Here is a 17,057-nt window from a genome sequence, read left to right as displayed (position 1 = left end):
ATATTAGCACAACTTCCACCGCCCACATTCATTATCTATGTGAAATGGTCCTGTGGCCACTTCACACCCATGGTCATAAGGTCATCATAACGTTGGCCTTATAGTAGTAGAACACGTTCGTATAAAAGGTACCGTTTTGGATGTATTGTTTTAAAAACTAAATTGATGTTTCTGATATTTTAAAAATATTCGTAACAATTTTTTTAACACCAAGTATTCCTTACAGGCTATAAGCCATTAATTATTAGACTACATTAATTATTTGATATTTCAGCATTGTTTATTGAACATAGAAAAATATTTCATACAGGTTACTATTGAGTTATGTTCTTTATCTAAGGAGGTATAACTTCAAGGTAAAAATAGGTTTTAATAAAAAACAACAATGAGAATGTCGCAACTTGTCGACTTGCCATTGTTTTACTGCTATGATTTCTGCACGCACCATTAACATTAGACCTCTATTGCCGTGACGCCTTGTTTAATACATGTTGTCATCCCTTTCATTGTCTATGACAAAACAGAGACAACAATATGTCTTAATACAAATGTCACGACAGTAAAAGTACGGTAAGAACAACTTCATCACAACGGAAAAAGACTAATTGCTACCAACGCCAAAGCAACCGGACAAATTACAATTGTTGTTAATCACGCTATTCGATCATACCTCTCGCGTTACAATTCATTTAGTCATTATTATGTTATTATCTTTTGCTTTTACCGCCTTACGAATGGTTAATTGGTGACTAAGGAAATACATATTGTAGATTTTTCAACTAAATATATAGTAAAAGATCACTCGACGACTCTTGAGTGACGATTAGACTTCGTATAAAACACATTTAACATAATATATCCATGCTCTGATAGAACGCATTTGAACAGAGAGCCTGGCATGAAAATTTGCGAGAAAGTATGTCGTATAACGCATGTCGCAAATATTCATAATAGACCCTCAGGTATCCACGCTCAGATAAAGAAAATTACAGATATAAATTGTTAGCATGTCAAGTTGTTGCGTTATTCGATGAACGCAGTTACGCTTTGATATAGCCGCGCCCGGTGCCGCGTTAAAATTAAAAGCGAATCTTTGTCATTAACTTTATCGTAATCTTTAATCTGATAATTTATAAGAACTCAAGTATTCCTTCGCTGACAAAACAATCACTTAATAATAAATGTTAAGAGAAAAGACAGAACTGTAAAAGTATATTGCTTTTTACTTTATTTGTCAACATTTATCTTTCATAGTCAATCAATGAATAACTTTAATTCCGCTTCCTAAGTAATGCGTTATTCACGTTTCTTATCAGATATTATTAATTTAGTTTGTATAGTTTGGACGTAAGATATGTGAGAGATTATGGCGGTGGCCTTGAGTCGCGGTGCTTCCCAAATCAATATCGTCCCATCGGTTGATAGGTGGCCACATTTACTATCGCACGATATTGGGCACGACAGGGACGCACTAGTAACGTGTTAACATTAATTAGATTACATTTGGTAACTTTTTACACTTTGATACTTTGTAACACGACACAATACGTGAATAAATATTATTTATTTATACTTTACAATGATTTAAGGCTTTAAAAGTCAATGACGATATTAAATATGAAGTTGAGAAAAATTATAACTTTCCTATCATTTTATATTAAAAATAGAATGTAAACTTTGTGTATTTCTAACTTTAAACGAAGCCTTTAGGAAATAGAGAAGCCTGTCTCCATCCTAAAATCTGACCCTGGTTAAAACAATTTATCTACGCGTAGGTGGATATGATAGCCGCAATGAAGTTCATATATTACTTTATTTTTTATATTAATCTATATGACTTGCTCATAACTAACTTTAATATTGTGATAATATGTTTATTATTATCTTCATGGCACCAGGTTAATCTTATGCTATGGAAATGTCGCAGTACAACAATAATTAAACAAGAGAAGAAATTTTCATTGTGCATTATTTTAGACTTACAATTTACTTATATATGTCACGTTGTCGTAAACTTGATTCGAGAATCAATTTCAGTATGTCACAAATTATCTTACTGGTGACAAATAATTTCCTTTAAAGCAATTATGACGTGATTACTTCACAGAATGTTCTAGATTTATATACGTTCTTTGTCGATGATTTTGTGCCTTATCAAAATACTGTAATGTAAGAGGCTATTAAAAATATCATATCAGTTTTAAAATAATATTCCATTGTTTCTTGTCGATTTCAGTCACTCAGCTTGTTTACTTTGAAGAATGAAGATACAACCAATAAAAGGATAAATTACGATTATATATACTGTAGATACTAAACTATATGCGGAAAAGAAAAAAGCAATATTTATAATGACGCAGAAAATCCCCGGCCAAAGTTTTCGTGACAGTGGCTTTAAGTATGTGATTTTCTTGGAAGAGACGTATTAACCAGATGTGTCATTTGAGTATTTACCACCCACAGGGAAAATAAGATATCAACCCTTCGTCGGCGTGAGGAAAGTAGTCGCTGGTACATTATCTTTGGACACTAACTTTATTACCATTTCATACCTTAACTCGAATCATACAGGTCAATGTCTCCGTACATTTTTAGAGTCTGAGGCTAGGTTTTGATAAAGGCTGTTTTAACATAAAGAAAGTGACGAAAGAAGCATTATTATGTCGTGTTAATAATGCTAGAGCATGTGTTGGTCGCATAAAGCAACGCAATTCGTCACGCGCGCATTCGCACGCTGTTAATGTGGAATTAATGTCTCAAGCAGTCTTTCACTATGCCATTACCAATCACATAATTACTTCATTATATCATAATGTTCGTTCGGCAAAATTAAATAACCTTAAACGTTATTTTAATTATGTAATATAATAAAGGTGAAAGAGGCCAGGAATTATGTTTATTCGAAGATCGAAATTAACTTTAGGAATCACGTCAATGACTCAGTATAAAAACTCGCAGCTTTGATATGCAGCTACTTTTGTAACAGTGCGAATGCTTACTGCTTGCTTACTGACGCAATACTGTTAACTACGGATTTCTGACAGCTCAAACCGCTCCTGAAGCCAAAAACGGTACTGCCCGAGCCACACGGGCCAGTAGGTCGCGTGCCCGAGCAGTCGCGTGGCTAAATCCAATTTAGCGGCTAATTCAAAAGAATTTTGAATATACAGTTCACATCTTTCCTATGAGCAACGGCATTGCTAGCCTTTTTAATATAGAGCGAAACCGCAACGGTGAAAAATACCTCAATAACAAAAATACAAAAAAATTTTTTTTAGGTAAATTATGAATTAAAATTTCAGATATGGTTGAAAATTCTTGATATAATTCGTCATTAATTAATAAAAAATCTCAACTATACCAAAAACCTTTTCTCGTGCTATGTGTATGTGTTACACTAACTAACGCGTGTTTGAAAAAGAAAAGGATAGAGATAAAGGAAGTAAAAGTAGGTTTGTTTGTATTGTCTATCTCGTCTGCGCGGCCGCAATACACTGGTTGTTACAACACAAGGATTCAAGCTTTCTTCATAATGTTTAAAAACCGTATAATTGTAGTTTTCAGTGACGCCAGTAGCCCAGTGAAGCCCAGATGTAAAAAAAATTAATAAACACAAATAAACTTTAGTTTCATATCTGAAATAACTCCCCTGATTACTTTTTAAGGTCGTTGACCTCAACACGGCGTCGGATATGCAAAGTACTTAATCTTAAACACAACAATAACGCTGGAGATGTTTTCTTGCAACCGACGCTTGTCGGTAATCCCTCACAATTTCAAATGACAGACGCTTCGTGTTCGTGCAATGCGTCGCTCGTGACCACTCTAACGTGCATTGTCCACCGCCAGCCAGCACGTGCGGCCAATACAAGCTGGGGACGTGACACCGCGACTAGCAAATATATTGTGCAACTTAAGGTAAAATTCACTTTCAGAAACAAAGATAAATCTCGCCAGATAGGAATTTGTCGAACTGGTTTGGGAGCCTTGAGAGACTGATAATCGTCGGTAATGCAGCGCTAAAGCGCTGGAGCTCTTTATTGCACTGAGGCTAAATTTGCATAGCAACAGAATGCGTTGCACATTTGCACTCTTAATGCACAATCTATACTGCACTGTTACCTCACATTCAGACCTCGCGAGTGACCTCCATGTGTCTGTTCACAAAGCACGCTTCTATTGAACTTGAAATTGTTTCTTGTATCCGGATATTTCGTTGACCTTTCTTCTACTTCTTATGTACAAAAACACAGGGATATAGGTGAAACTGGCTAGATAATCTTTATACTATTTTAAGAAATTAATCACATTTCATTTTGGTTTTTGATGAAAACTTTGCTATTGTCTGTTATACGTATCTGTAGTAAAAAGCCAATAATGTGTGTAATTGCGTGTTGTTAATTCTAACTCTGACAGAAACTAGCATGTTATTAACAAAATGAGCTTATCCGTGAATTTTGTAGGTTTCCCGAACGTCAATCATTTAAATACAGCCATTTTTATCGTTTAGAAATCAAACAGGACTTGAACAAATTGCTTCCTGACAAATTCGGCGGAAGCAATTTGGAGATTTCTTTTCCAGTTAATACAAAAAAGTAAGGTAAAATATTGACAACTTTCCACTTGCAGCATACGTTGTTCGATCAAAGACAACTGTGCCGGAGTCGGGATTAGCTTACCATTAACTGCTATGAACATTGGATCTTAAAATAGGTAGTTGTACGCACGACTCAACGTGGACCTTTCCCCGCCGCCGGCCCCTTGTCCCTTCCGCGCCATTACAGTAACAGTCATTTCAAATTCTTGTGTACATTTTACACATTAACTGTAACAACAAGCTCGTTAACGGAACCTTATTGCTTATACAGACACACTATTAGTATGTATTTTTGATGTACTCAGAAGACGAAGATAACCTAATCTTTAAACATTTACTAGACTATGATTCCACCTGCAAATCTAATTGCATAGTTTACGCTTCATAAGTTTCGACTTCGAATGAGACATTTATTCGTTTCCTACTTCATAGACTTGATTTGTAGTAGTAAAGGCTGCGCCACAGTGCCCGCGGCCACCGCCAGCCGGCGCTGCAGCGCGGCGCACGCGCACATATTATCGACACGACAATATCAACGCGATAATTCACACTTCAAATTGCAATTTATTAACTTTGAGGTATTTCTACAACTAGAAGTTTTTTCAAGAACTTATTATCTGTATTCCACTAATATATTTTTGAATGAAACTAAACAGTTATTCAGTCACATATATATTATGCGTATTGCATATGCCTTGCGTAATCTGCTAATGCGTTCGGAAATTGACGTCACATTAATTTAATTACTTTAAGATTAAATTTTCATAATTATTAATTAAGAATTAATGTATTCAAGATGGCCGTTATCATTTTATAATACTTTGTCGTGGGTTAACTATGTTGTTATTGAAATGTAAATGAACCCGTATGTGATTTACTAAAAAACTATTTGCTGAGTAAGAATTTATATAACAATCCTCTAAAACCTAATAAAAGGAAAATATGGAAAGAAACCTGAGTTATTAAAATGATCATCATTCTGTTAATTATCTATGCATGTGCACATATAATTTCCTACACAAATAAGTACAAACAACTAAGGTACTACTGATGATGCAAGTAGCGCGGCCGGCGCTCAGATCCGGTGCACTTATATTGAAGGTTACTCGTACTATAATTATAATGTGCCAAAAAATATGTTTGTGGCCCCGCGCCGCCAACCGGGGAAACATAAAGCCTTCCTTCCTCACTGTGAGAAATGTTTCCTCCGATTTATGTTTTATAAAACACGAAAATTCGACATCTAGAAAAATTATTAAGCCTTTTTGTATGTAATGTTAGTTTATTTCTTATTCGTTATGGCTGTTCAGTATCTTAATTAAAATAAATAAATAAAATTACGATCTTTGCAAAAATAATTCTTTATAGAGAGAGAGAAGGAAGAGATTTCGTTTTCGTACAAGTATTTTAAGTATGTAAATTGACAGTTACTTAGCCCTGATAAAATAATATTCGTAAGGTTAAGTATTGTGTAAGAACAAGGACTAGTGTTTCCCATGCCGAGTGGCGATACCATTGTCTGTCGACACGACCTCCTCGCGCCTCACTCCACGGCGATAAAGATCACCACGTAGCTTTTTTTTTCAACCAAATAAACCAGAGCGTCTCGTCTGCAGTGTATGGTAAACAGCAGCTTTCCCACGCCGGTTTTCACGCGTCAAGCGATTCGCTCCGATCCACCCCGGCCCACCAACCGCCGCCCGCCGACAGGCGCTGGCACTCAACTATACTATTTGTTTAGTTTCAATCTAGCATGTAAAGGCGTTATCAACGTTTGAATTAGAAACAACGTGTTTGCAAATCTCCTATGTGAATACATCTTTAATGTTGTGAGTGTTTTGTATGAGTCTTTCAAAAAGCTACAATATAATGTATGAACAAAGATATTTATATAATTTGGTGGCGACCCAAGCCCGATACATTCAACCGTCTTGTAAACTAACATATTTATAAATTTACATATTCCATTGTCACGATCTTAAAAGTAAACAATAAACAAGTAATTAGTCGTTTGTTATGATGTGTTGTCACATAGGCATCCAGATTGGAGTCGAGTTATGCCATACCTGGAGAGTATAATTTTGTATGCATAGCACTGCGTGAGTTTGTCCTTGTAGACGCCACTTGCATGCTGATGACACCGTCCTGTGACAACACGTTGAGCAAACAGTGTTATTTGCAACACGTAATGCAACATGTTAAACACTTAAGTTCTGGAAAAGCTCTTAAACAAAAGTTGATGTACAATTTAAAGGTCAAACTACAGATCTTCGTTTGATTTTCTTATAAAAAACTTGTTACTGTAAACAAAAAAATTCTAGCCAGAGTTAATCATGTCCCGTCTTTAGCGAAACCTAAGCATTGAAAGACCTGGATAATCGATCAGATTTTATTTTTCTAGACTATCAATTCAAGTTTGGTGAAAGTATAGAAATGCTTACTGAAAGCACTGCACTGATGTTGACAGTCACGAAAAAAAAAAGAAATTGATTTTGGCAATAAAATTTCCCGTTATCTTCAATTCTTATTTGACGTGTAATTTGATACATTATTTGTTATTATCATTGGCTTTCACGTTTTACTTTCATATTCTTAATGTTTTAAATGTGTTTCCTGCGAGCTGCGGCTCGTAGTGAACTTAAGCCTATTTCTGTACAATTTCCTTTTTGCTAACTAATTCAATAGTCATTTATTGCCCCGCCAGTTCCAATGGCGGTCGACGATAAGATTTTTTTTAATTCTAGGTATCTTATAATAAAAGTTATTCACAAGTATATTAACCAACTGATTTAAATAGAAGAATATAAAGTGTAATGTAAAAATATATATTTTCGAATCGATATACATACATAAGTAAATACTAAACGTCAACTTTTCTTTGCTCTTGACCTGTCCCATATCCGTTATACTACAACACGGATATTGATTATTTTGATACGTTTAATAGTGCAGTGTGATCAGGTCGCAATATGGCTTCTATACATCCGCTGGTCTGATCAACAATAAATGTAATATTAATAAATAATGTAATATTAATAAATAAATAAAAAATAACATGTTTGAAGATGCCATTACGAAAAAGGAGAAATAAATAACATTATATTTAGCAAACTTATTTATTATACTTATTATACAAATACCAAGAAAACATAAAAAGGGCGTTGCTTATCATTTAATTCCGGAACATTCCGCGATTTATCTTCGATTAGCGATGACTGCGACAATTAATTTTACCTGAGCCGTGAACCTCTTTACTGCAGGCACAAAGACAAAGCAATTGGAGGGGAGCGGAGTGCAGGAGAAGGGGGTGATATCGATATCGAATGATAAGGCGATAAGAGGCGCGGGGCCGCAACGCCAGCTGTCGCGATATCGCGACGTTTGACTCATCGCGATTCCAGCGCAAACAAACATATCGCAAAGCAAACGAATGCGGCGATAATATTGTGTTTGTGAATAGATTGTTGCAGCAAACTTGTGCCTTGTTTATTTGTATAACATAATCTTGTTTATATACAAATAGTAGCTCATGTGTTATGTCTTCTGGCCTCATATTGCGTGAGATCACACTAAGTTGGACAAGACCACAACGAGATCTACTCCGTGTTGCAAACATTTGTAACACGATAATGCAGGAATTGTTGCAATATGACACTATTCGCCGTACGACATTTCAGTATTTCATAAAAGTGTATATACCGTTTTAAAGTAACTGAATTAAACTTACACACCATTGTTATCAACACCAAGATCAACTGCACGTTATTAACTGACTGACTGCCCGACTAGGAAGGTTTACACCTATTTTTTAGCCGACTTCAAAAAGAAGGAGGTTATGTCCATGTCAAAAGCTTCCATTCACGTTTGTAAATTTTTTGCTAGATAGTTGAGTTCGCCCTCGAGTTGACTTTCAAAGCAACGGTATAGATTCGTTTTCAATTATTGGCAAAGATTAAATATCAACTATGATATGTAATGTGCAAATACTTGACGACATTGAAGTGCCGTTAGTGCGATGTGCTGATTGCCCAACGGGGCATTGTAAAGCTATATGAACCTGCATACGTACGTCACACCGTCAGATATATTACACCGTTTACACTAGCCTTATGAAAAGTATTTGTTCACCTTTTAAATTGGTATTAAATTGCTGATTAAATCTTTTAAAATTACACGATTATGTGTGTTTTTGTTACTCAGAAAGCACTCTTTCAAAGACAAAACAAAAGTAAATCCAATTTAACTTCTTTTTTTTAAATCGGAGTTATCATACTCCTTTCTTTATGAACGTTGAATGTGTAAGTAATTTGAAGGTAAGTGGGAAGTAATAATAAGTACACTTTAATTTGCTTACATTAACATATAAAACTCGTTTCTAGATTGTTTCTCACGTTACGTTTTACCGATTTAAATATAAATCACTTCATGGAATAATAGATGGCGTTGCTCGATGCGGGTTGCGGCGACATGCGGGTGTCATGGTGCGCCGCTGGAAGGTCAGCGAGAGAAATGGGTCGAGGACAACCCATGCGGAGGTAGGGTCACCAGCATCGTAAATTCCACAAGTTTTGTAAAATGGTAAATCACTATTACTCATTACACTGACTTATCATCAAACCTAATCTATTTACTTACATCTATATCGATTAATTAAGCATATAGTCAATTTCATAAATAATTATAAGTTAATTTATTGTTAACGTGGTTGTGTTGTGTTGGCAGCCCTGCCGGGTGGCCTTTGTCGCAGCCGCGCCTTTCCCTGACATCATTCCGGCGAACCTTTGCTTTGCAGCCCCTAGCTCACAGGCCCCCGCCCCCAAACCCCGGCCCCGGCAAGACATTATGCCCTCTACGTACATTTATAGATAAGGACTTCACATAATATAGAGCATTCACGAGAATAAACGTGACATAGACAACTTTAACCTTATGAAAATTGTCTTTGAACCCTTTGACTTGCTGTAGTCATCTTTCTTTTTTACGGTATTGATTAGTGATGCCACAAAACAAATGACATCGGGCCCGTTTTCTGTGACATCGCTCGGTTTCTAATTACGCAAATTCGTTACAAAACAAATTGGTTCAGCTCTTTTTTCGCTTGCCTATTGACTCAGTGGTCGCTCTCAATTTATTATTGTAATCGTGTTCGAATCCTGGTTTGTTCATACAAATTAAACTAAAATACACTTACAAAATAAATACCCGCTTAAACTACCAAGTTCAACGACCGTTGACATTATAAAGGAAGCAACGTGACCACTTTTTTTAATAATCGAAAGCATTTTCTCTTTTAAAAAACGGTTAATGAACTTTAATTTCTTCAAAATTGAGAAAAAATACAGTATGTTTCGTCCATATCTTGAGAGGCGAGTACAGTTCCATTGCCTAAGAATAAAGTGAAAGAAAGGTATTTTTGTACTTGTTGTCAACCAAGTTGTGAAAAAAAACGAATTTAACTTTACGTTCAACTTTTCCATTATTTCATATTTATCGTAATTTTATCATCACGACAAACTGTCATATATATAACAGAAACTATTCACATCTCCCTGTACACAGACATTTTTCCATAAGTTTCTTGTTTGGTGAGGTGTTTAACAATGACATAGACAAGGCAACCCTTGCCCTGCCGCACTTGTCACCTATTGCCTGTGCTTTTGTCATGCAAATGCGTGTGCCGCCCTCTGCAGAGAACACATCTCATGTGTAACTGTGACCAACAAGCTGGGACATAGCAGAATATTTATATAAACATTAGATAAAGATTAGATAACTCAGCGTTTTTCAGATAAATATAGAAAGTTTGTAACATTACCAAACAACTTAAAAACATATTTCCAGTTCATCAAGAGAGAATATCAAGTGGTAATTACTGTAAATATAGGTTTAGTTGTTTCTACACATGACTAACATGCGAACTGCTTCACGCTGAATGGCGGAGGAAAGACGTCTGCACGCGATCAGCTGATCACACCAGCTACAGTGGCAATCAGGGTCTTAAATATAATGAGTGAAGAAACGAAATGATTTAATTATTGTTAGGAGTTTACAGTTTACAGCTTAAATGAAAAGCTATAGCCAGTAACAGGTATACAACAGTAGTAAAAGCATTGTGAATTTCTTTGTTCAACGCCACTGCGCTGCGCCACCCTTCTGTTGCAGGCTGCGAGCTCTTGTGAACCGGTTTGTTATCACCGCGGGCTCCGAGCACCACACCCTCCCGCAACCCCTCCCACCAGACATGCAAATATTTGTGTTATCTCACAAGCCTCCTGCTGCCTGCTAACACGCTAGCTTAATGAAACTCACAGACAAGGAATTATGATACGAAACTTGACATAGGATGAAAGCAAAAAATCCTCGGCTGCTTAAAATTTTGACTTTAGAATATTTTAAAATAAAGTATAAAATAGATGTAATTAACAATAAGATGATTTGCAAATTATACAAATTGCTTTATCACATCACCGATCTCATAATGTTACAATGAGTTGACATTTGAGATGTTGCACTGCGATTATCATTATCACACAGCGTCGACCTCTGACTGACTGAGAGACACTTTGCTACGAAATTCTCATGATATTTTGATAGTAATACGAGTATAGCGTGAGATGAGCTCCACACTGGCCGCTGTGTACGCTGCAGTCACGCGGGAACAACCCAACGAAATGTTACCAAAGTTTATCATCATTGAACGATACGGATCTGCAAGAAGTTGGAGTGCTAAAGTGTAATTATTTAATAATTTGACTACCAGTGTCTCGGTACTGGATACTATTCTTTAGGTATGCCTATAGTAGGAATGGGTGTGAATCAAGGGGACTTATAGAGAAGAACTGACAACGACTGAGTTTGCGTTAGGTCGAGGTCACTGCACTCCCGGCAGTTCTAGAGATTTGCTGTTATAACATACCATACTAAGGTAATGACCACCGCGTTTACATTACACAATGTGAGATTATTTAAACCGGAGAAGGAATCACATCTACCGGATGCAATCAAATAAAAAGCGGCAGTAAAAGTTTGCGATGTGTTACCAATTCATCTGTATATAAAAACTCGATGTCGAAGTGTTTGCATGTCTGTAATTGTGTAACTTCAGTCGCGCGTCGCGTCGCACTTACTCGACCACATAATTGCTTTATGCCACGCTTTTTATTTTATAAATAACCATTAATAATTTTATTAATTAAATAACGAATGTGTTTTCTTTTTTTTGTGTACATTTTTTTTTTCTATAAAATAAATGTACACGCACTGACTGGAAATTAGAGAGTTCAGCTGCTGGCACCTCACAAAAACTCTGACGAAGAATTTCGTGACATTTTTATATAAATGTTAATTATAACATTATAATAATAGACTTAACTTTATCCTCTGCACACTTAACTACATAATGCATTAACTTAACTTGGTCCAAACCTCGCAATTTCTTTGCAGATATGTACAGATTGCATCACGATTTTTTATTAAAGTTATTAAAATCTCATGTATATTTTGATAAGTTTCTTTCTAGGTGGAGATGCCACACTTGTTGCAGTCGTGAGCTGGATCAGTACCTAGATGCTGAGTCATCTGATCGTAACAATAAGAACTCAAAACTTGACGAAATTAAACCGCTAGAATATATCGCGTTAACAATATCGTCACGCGACAGTACCGTACACAGCGCTGCCGAATCTGTGGCAGACCGTTGTAAATAAAATTCTGTATCTGGTGACAACGAAGTCCGGATTGGACTATGAATGTAGCAACAATAATAAGAACATTATTGTTCCACCCATAGTCTAATCCTTACTTTGCTGAGTAAAATTTCGCTTGAACAGTATTGTCTTTTTTAACTACTTCTTGCTACGTACTAGATAATACCTGTTTAAGTTACGAAGTGTTAACACGTCGACGGACATCTACAGTAGTGGGACACTTTTAAGTTTATTCCGATAATTATGCGTCATGAAGTTGCAAGAACGTAATATACTCACGTACGAGTATATTCGACAACTGCTGTATCAAAAGCTACTTTCTCGATTTCATTTACATTAAAATGAGAACCAGTGACATAATGTAATGTTTCTTGCGTCATGCTCAACATATGACTACGGCGCGATTATACCTAAAATGAATATAAAATCGAAGTATTATCAATCATTATCCATGAATTACCTAAGTTTGTTTCGCTTAGATAAGAAAACACAGACAAACACTTGATTTTGGGAAATTTAGGTAGATTAAGCCGGCTTTAGGTAGAGCCGAACGCCGAGAGCTCCTCCGGTAAAGATAGTTAAATTCATTGCAGCAGTGAGCCCTGCCCGAGACGTCAGCCGCGCCGCATCGCTGCATCGTCTAGACGTCACCTCTTCGAGATGCCGGTCCCTCTGAGATGCGACGCGATACAAAACCAGTTTCATACTTTTCAATTATTGAAATTTCACTGCAAATATTTTGAAAATATTCGCCTGATAAAGCACTTTCACCGCCGCCTATGGCCCACCGCTTCGAACTACACAATACGCTATGATTCACCCGCGGCGTTGCTTGCGTTATTCTCCCCTGCTGTTTTAATTTAGCTTTTTTTTGAAAAATACCAATATTCCATCTTAGTTATACCAGAAAGATAAAAAAGGTTATTTTTAATATTATCCTACATCGTACATCGATGACTGTACAGCATTTTGTTCTAACAAAGTTACTGTTTCGAACAATTAAAAATATACAAGTTGTGGGGGTCGAGGACCAGCAACTGTTGCATAACAATAAAGCTCTTCAATTTAAACATTATGTACGTAACAAAAACAGAAACAAGTCAGAGTGAAATTACAATCTAATTTAATTCAGCAGTAAATGTGTGAAACGAAAATCGTGCGAACGTTTAACTTAACTGCTGGGTTTTGAACAATTTTATAAGTTAGTGCATTGTCCGCGTTACGCTGCACTTACGGCAATGAAAGTACTCATTTTACGTTTGGCAATATTCGGTGATAACTTAATGCACTCCCTGTGAAAGTAAAAGGCTATTTATAATAAATATATATTCGGCACGTTAGCGCGGCTTTCGATTTTGACGGCGTGTGCGAACACCAAAGCCCGCCATTACCAGCTAAATATAATGACAGCTGCGACAGTTACGTTCCTTTTTACATTCGTATTTCTTTTAATTAGTCATTAATTTTTTATATCCTAACAGCCACCGTAATTATTTCACAATTTAATTAAATTACGAAAAGGAAAGAAAGATTATTCTTGTTCAGAGTATTTATAACACGAGACGATATATTATTTGATATTAATTTATTTATTATTCATTCTTATCATATCACGTAAAGTATAGCAAATACAGTTTTTTTGTAACTCCCATTAATAACAAAGATTGTATTTTATTGTCATTTCATAAGTACAATGAACGCAGTTATTTTTTTCCCCACGTGTCCGAGATGTGGATGTCGTCTTGTCCCGGTGATATTGCGGCTGGGAGCAGGTTTGTAACTGTACAGAACGCGACCGCGGCCGCAGCACGACGCCTTTTGAGGACTTCTCCGTAACCACCGCAGCGATATTTATCACTGCCGATACAAAGTAACGCAACTTTGACACTATCACAAAAAGGATTAAAGATTTCACAAGTTTTATTGCTAATAAAGAACAGAAATGTAAAAACAAACAAATTAAGAAATTCATTAACAACGCTTTCATTTTATTTCGCACCGATTTATATTTTTTATGTTAATAGATTTAACATAAAAAAAAAAAACATTTTTACGGAGCCGACAATATCAAATCTTACTTTCTCGTTCTTTTCATTCATTTCTTGGAAACAAAAGTGAATCACCAAAGGTTTGAACATTGGAACAACTAAGTAAACTCTTCAAACAGTGACTAATAGCAGTGCTTACAGATTATTTCTTGTATCATAATTAATTGTACATAATACGCATGTTACGAGTAGTATCGTTTTATTTACCTATAGTCTCGAAGTACCTACTTGAACCATCGATGATATTTTGCTGCTCGATGGTGATAAAGCTAACGTAATGCAATTTTGCGTAATATAGTTTTGCATTGACCGATGACGCGATGATAATCAAGTAAATAACCGAAGAAAGTTATTTGTGATGGTGACTTGACGCGGACGAGTTGTATCCGCTTCCGATGTGGACAAAAAACGAGGTTAGGTCAATTTTTCCGCCCCGGATGTAAGGTCGCGAGCAGATCTTTCGTTTTCCTGTATCTGTTGTAAAGATTTCTTTAAAAAGATTAATCTCTTTTTTTCTAATTATATGACAGCTAGGCTTTTGGCCCACAGCCACACACCACACTAAAATCAATTACATACTTTTACAATTGTCTTTCTTTTTTTGTGTAAGGACTCTTAGGTAGCTGGTAATTGTCGAGCAATTACCAGCTACCTAAGAGATTGCAAACATCACAACAACTACCTTAATCATCACCTTTATCAGTAGCTACTGCTGGATGGATAAAATCATAAATTAACGTTTTTTCTCTATACCTTGACAACCTCTCAACAAAATGATAAGATGTGGTATAAACAAGTGTATGGAGTCCATGCTGTATGTGTATCGCAGTTTGCACGACCAGCGTGTGTCACTGAGTCACTGTACAATGTTCACAGCGCGGTTGTTGTTACAGCTGGTGCTTTGCAAACACCAGCTTCTGACTCATGCACCTCCTCTGCCACCGCGTCACCTTCTCACTCTCTATCTGAGTGCCGGTAGATATCGCTGCACATCTAGTTTACGTATTCAGTTAAAAGCGATTGTAACGGTTATGGAGCTTAACCTTAAATACGTTAAAATAGCGTTAGTAGAAAAATGGTTTTAATCTTACCTTTTTTTTTGTAAATATACGTCTTATTTATTAGCTAAACAAATAACAAAATGATAGGATCATTACTTACCTTAATTGAAATAAACAACTTGAAATGAAATTCAAAGTCTGAATAACGCCATCTATTTATAAAAAGGAATTTTAGAAAAGAAGAACAATTTATTTTATTAAAAGACAAAATTTGTTCGAACGACATCAATATGAATGTGTTTTTATAAAATCATGTTCTCAATGTATCAAATAAGCTTATAAGCGGTACTCTACAGAATTTATCGAATGTTTTCATTGCTGCCTATGTTAAAAAAATAAAGCAGAGCCATCTATGACCAGTTTTTGCAACCAATACCATTTCAGATCCGGCTTTGACGAATTTAAAACTATTTTAATGGTTCTCATTATAGCCAAAAGATGTCGTGAAAGTAAAAAGAACTGAAACAAAAATGTTTTGTTTAAAACTACTTTTTTGCCACAAAATACTACATTTCTTATGAAAATAAAAGATTGATTTTTAATCTAAGCAACGACATGAAAATTATGAAATTTGACGGCTGATGATGTGTCACCGTTTTATTAACCCCATTTTGTTACGAAATCAGATAAGTATATAACAAAGCGTGAAACGGCATTGAATGCGATTTCTTAATTTAGATAATTATTGTAATGAATTACAACTATAAAGTAAAAATTTAGAGGCCAAAGATCTTTTCAACTATTAAAATAACGTGACAAATGATCAATGCCTTGTTTATTTACCCGTATGTTTTGTTTTTAATTTGCGCAATCCGATACAAAAATCATGGATAAAACGATAAAGTTTCCTTGGTGTTAGCATCGTTAGTGCTGCGATCAGCCTGCTTCTTGCTAGAGGTGGGGCAAATAATCTTTTGCCCGGTTCTATATTTGGAGCAATCGTTTTCTGAGTACTAAATGTTTGCGGAACCAGTGAAACATTATTGCAAGCGACGAATTGAGTTCAGGCAGTTAAAAGAAGTTCTATAATTTCTCAACAATACTGAAGGATTTACTTCAATATCTCGTTGTAATATATTTTTCAGGCTGTATTAGTTTCAGCGATCAGTGCCAGTGTCAGGCCGGCGGCGGGGGTCACAAGCAGCCCCCACTGCCCCGCGTGCTAATCAATTTGTGGAGCCTTGACATCTCGCTTGCCCAACATTCTGTTTCTTCTAGCGTTTTCTTTGGAAACAAAACAAAAAAACGTAGGTGCGAGTTAAGCCTTTCCATTTCTCAATGAAACATGAAGCGGATACAACGAAACGTAGATATGTTTGTTTAAATGAGTATTTATTAAATCTTTGTTATGTAACAAAATGTTATTTATTGCATTACTAGCTTTTACCCGCGACTCCGTCCGCGCGGAATAAAAAATAGAAAACGGGGTAAAAATTATCCCATATCCGTTTCCTGGTTCTAAGCTACCTGACCACAAATTTTCAGTCAAATCGATTCAGCCGTTCTTGAGTTATAAATAGATAGATGACATAAAATGTATGGAAAACTGTATCTCAGATCCTTGTTCCCCGAATTAAGATCAGCCCAAGTGTGTGCGAGTACGACTGCTGATATATAAAATAATTAAAAAATAAATAATGAAAAT

Source organism: Papilio machaon, chromosome 14, assembly GCF_912999745.1.
Source record: "Papilio machaon chromosome 14, ilPapMach1.1, whole genome shotgun sequence".
Classification (NCBI taxonomy): Eukaryota; Metazoa; Arthropoda; class Insecta; order Lepidoptera; family Papilionidae; genus Papilio; species Papilio machaon.
Note: the sequence above shows the minus strand (reverse complement) of the source record.